Source organism: Loxodonta africana, chromosome 9 (genome assembly GCF_030014295.1).
Source record: "Loxodonta africana isolate mLoxAfr1 chromosome 9, mLoxAfr1.hap2, whole genome shotgun sequence".
NCBI lineage: Eukaryota > Metazoa > Chordata > Mammalia > Proboscidea > Elephantidae > Loxodonta > Loxodonta africana.
The window spans coordinates 6,887,604-6,892,398 of NC_087350.1; positions in this window are offsets into that span (position 1 = coordinate 6,887,604).

Genomic DNA, 4,795 nt, shown 5'->3' on the forward strand with positions numbered 1-4,795 from the left:
CTTGCCCTGGCCCACGCTGTAACACAGGGGACAGTGGGAACAGGGACCACGTGCTCTCAGAACAGTCCTCAAACCAGCCAGGTGGCCCCTCTGTCACCTTGTGCCCAGACACTTGGAGGAACATGAGAACCCACCTTAGAGAGACGGGTGTGTCAGAAGCCACTAGAATTTCCTTTCAATTCCTGAAAAGCCTTCACGAGCTCCGTGTGCACCAGGCACTGTGCTCCTAGCTGTCCCCGCCACAGTGCCCCTCACTTCTCAGATACCAGTCATTCCCTGGGGACATGTCCTCTGGAGCCCAGACCACAAGGCCCATTGTTCACCCCTCACCTGGCTCCTCACTACCTCCTCACTTCTACTATGGTTTCTGCTGATGGCCACGTCCGACTCAACTCAGGCTCCTCAGCCTTTGTCAGATGACACCAGGGCCTCCTGCACCCCTTTGGCACCAGGCTGACCCAGGGAAGCTGCCTGGGTCCTGGACAACTCTTATGTATGCTTTCTGCATGCTCCCAAATCACATCTGATTCTGTAATGTTCTTAAAACACATATGTGTAAGTCACTACCATGAATGCTGTTACATTATATGTAGAATGTCATTTATGATATGTTAGAGAATTCCTGAACTTAGAAATAAAAACATATATTTCTATGTTCCTTAACCATTAATTGTAAGTCATTAAAAGGTTGCTCTAACATTGAAAATACAGTAGAAATATGTGAAAACCCAGCGCTGTCGAGTCGATTCCGACTCATAGCAACCCTACAGGACTGAGTAGAACTGCCCATAGAGTTTCCAAGGAGTGCCTGGCAGATTCGAACTGCCGACCCTTTAGTTAGCAGCCATACCATTTAACCACTATGCCACCTGGGTTTCCAGAAATATGTGAAGTAGGTTGTAAATAACTTCCCTAAATTGGGCTTTGTGTCTACACTCTGTGATAATGGAACATGACATTAATAAAATCTCTATAAATTAAGAAAACATAAATATGTCACCAAACAATTACCATAATTTTTAAGTAATCATCTTAGCCTTGAAACTTTGTGTTATAAAGAATACAAATACGTCATCCCTTAACTGGCAATAATTCAAATATCTATAAATTAGCAAAATATTCCCATGTCATTCTATACTGCCCTTAACTGACAATAAAATATACTAATTATAATTGACCACCACAGCATGCAGAGTCTATAAGCCCATAGATTTCTGCTCATATTCAGTGAAGACAGAAGCAAAAAGTCTCTCTGACTCCCTGTCTGAAGATTGAGACACCACTCACCACAACTGACCTCAGATCCTAGCTACCAGGGACCTCCTCTGAGTTGGAGGGCTGGTCAGGTCTCCTCCAGAGACCACTTTAACATTTAAACTAACATTGTAAGCTGTCAATTCTGGCTCTCCAATGCCAAATGAATGTCTTGAGGTCTTACTTGCATGCCTTGCCCTGACTACCTTGCAATAAATTATATGAGTGTATGCATGACAAACTGAGCATTTCTTATGTATTCTTAAGGTAAAATCCTCCAGGACACCAACTAAAGCAGCAGGACTAGCCCTCTCTGGTATAAGCTATTTCGTTTAGAAAAAGTTCTTGTTTGAAAAGTGAAAAACACAAAGAACTAAAAGTTGCCCTAACCCACCAACTTCACAAGAAATGAAATCTGTCCTCCACAGCGACCAATGCAGAGATGCCCTGTCAGGTCAGCACCCTTGGGTTCACTAAGAGCCGCCCTCCCTCTTTACAGGGCTTACTTCCAAGATTCCCTGGGAGATGACCCCAACAGGCTGGCCCCAGAGCCCAAGCACTGACCCCTTAAAAAAAAAAAACCCAAAATCCCACTCTGTTACCCGGGGGCCACCAGGGCTCGCCATCACTGACACACTGCTCTCCCCACACGCTCCAAATTCCGGCCAGTAGGGCTCACAGAATTTTTGAATTCTTGAAGTGTATGCAAATGTAAATATATGCACACACACCCATTTTTAAAACAAATAAGAGACTCACTTCTTAGACTGATGCTTCTTCACCTGACTAACATCACAGACTTTTCCTGGCTTATAGCTGCCCTGCCCAGCTTCGTCGACGCCAGGACCATAGTGTCCGCCAGGGACGTCCAGGCCGCCATCTTCGTCTGCTTTTCCGCATACAAGTCCTCTTATTTCCATAAAACACACTCTTTAAGTGAGGTTCGCAGGTAGCGGGACCCCGACACCCGCATGTTTACAGATACTGAGAAGCTGCTTTCCACAAAGAGTGGGATCCCAGCACGGCTCAGCAGGCCCAGGGTCCTCGAGGAGAGGGGACCCGCTCAGGCACCGGTGCAGCCCAGATATGACGACCAGAGGTGATGGAGACCCCTTCCCGGCTGGGTGGAAGCTGCAGGCCAGGTTCAAGCCGTGCTTGTGCCCTGGATCTCGAATACTTTGGGTTCACCTGGCTTTGAGTTGGTCTGCGTCTTCCAGGTCTGTATTATTTGGGGGCAGATATAACAATAGAGGAACCCTGGTGACATAGTGGTAAAGAGCTTGGCTGCTAACCAAAAGGTTGGCAGTTGGAATCCACCAGGTGCTCTTTGGAAACCCTATGGGGCAGTTCTACTCTGTCCTAGAGGGTTGCTATGAGTCAGAATCTACTAGACAGCAGTGGGTTTGTTTGTTTTTAAATGGGCAAAGAGGAGGGGAAGGTGACCCTGAAAACAGGTTGCAAGTCCACGGGAGTTCCCCTGCCCGAGGTCCCGAGATCCCATACCTTTAGGAGAACATTGTCCAGGAAACCAAGTTGCCCCAAGCAGACACCTGGAGGATCTGAGCTCAGTCGTAGAGGTTGGCGAGGTGCAGTCCCCCACCTCCCTCTGCCCCCACTCACGGCTGTGCATGTTCTCTGGCCCCACCCCAGGAGGAGTCGCTTTAGTGGCCCCAGGCCTAGGTCTTGCTACAAAGTGTCTGCAGCCATGGTCCGATCTAGACATGGGCAACGGGGGCGGTGGAGGGTGGCTCCTGCCCGGTAACCTAGCCTGTGGGTAGCACAGCACTTCAAAGCTTGCAGAACTCTCTGCCCAGGCTGAGTCCCCACCAGGTCCTGGCTCCCTAGTCCTCAAGGCCGTGGAAGAGGTATGGTGAAAATAACAGGACCAAACAAAGCCTGTCCAGGCATGGGGAGCCACAACCTCCCCTCAGAAGCGTGACCTCTGACTGACCCTGTCCTGCCTGCTGAGCTGAAACAGGGTCTGGCTGAATTGTAGCCCCGGGGGGCTCACACTTGGTGGTCTGGGATGTGATAGTCTGGTGCTGAGCCGGAGCCCTGGGAGGAACTATACCTAAGTGGGATCCTTTGGGTGACCCCGACCCCAGGTTGACCCTGCATCACCCTGAGAGTGGGCGTCCAGGGTCTCTCTGACCCAACTTGAGTAAGTATAGGGAACTCCAGGAAATCTTCCCAGGACACATTCCCCTGAGCACAGGCCAGCCTCCCCCTTGTCTGGTTTACCTTATATGGCACAAATCAAATGCCAAGTTGTCAGATATGGTAAGCAAAAAGAAATTCCAGAATGAGAGCTGGAGAAGACTTTGATGTTGGTTTCTAAATGATCAACATGATCTGACTGGAAAGAGAAAAAATTCTGTGACTTCAAAGCTCATGCATAAGCTTATGCAAAAGAATTAGGTAAAAAGAGAAATATTTCAGCTTTTTCTCAAATGAAAATCTGGAAACAATTGTAGCACCAGTAGGAATTTGCTAAATAAGCCACGGTTCTTACAGGGGATGGGCTACTGGGAGGTTATTAATAATTATACTGAGGACAATACTTGTTGACCTGGGGACCTATATCACAGCACATTCTACAACAAAAAATGTCATGTTACAAGACAGTTTGAAAGACCTGAGCCCACTTGGAGCATAGAGAAAAAATTACAGACGCCACATTGTAAACCCTGGTTGTACCTAGGGTGATAAAGTAATTAATTAATTTTATTATTTTTAAAGGGAATTTCATTTTCTTCTTTTTCCTTATCCTAGTTTCTAATTATTATAAAATGATGAATTTTTTTTTAAATCTATTTTTACAGAGTGGAAACAGAACATAAAGGATACGACAGAGTTGGGTGGTGTGATGGTTAAGATTGTGTGTCAGCTTGGCTGGGTCATAATGAAACAGGCAAGAAATCAGACTGGCTGAGGTGGATGAGTCCTGTATTCCTGGATTGAAGCCTATGCACAAGCTTCACCACCCCTCCGCTTCTATGGGTTGTTAGAATGTATTCCCTTCTGAGTAAATAACCTTTTCTTTATACATTTCACTAACAGACATCCTTGACTAATCAAGTAGATAACTACTTCAAGGTTGTTTTTCAAGTCCCCACCAGGTGCAGAGTGTGTGCAGGAAAGATCAACGTGGCCTACGAAGGACCTTCCACATGAGACAAACATGAGCAGGGACCCCTTGCCGGCACTCGAAACGATGCCCAGAGGCATCACACATGCACAACATCACAGAATAAGTCCTGTTCGACATCCCAGGAGCCTTTGTGACAGACTCCATCTTAGTTCCAGCAACCCCTGCGAGGAAATCCATCTTGAATTCTCATTCCTCGTGCATTTGATTTTCATAATCCCTCCCCTTCCCCTGGAAATGTCCACCCATTTCATGAATAAAAATAGTACCTTTTTCCGACCTAAAAACCTTTATAAACCCTAGGAAATCCTTTGCTTGGAGACAGACTGGAGGCTAGCGTAGGCAGAAGCCCCTCTCCGTCTCTCCCTCGGGAGCCTTTACTCTCTTTCTGTC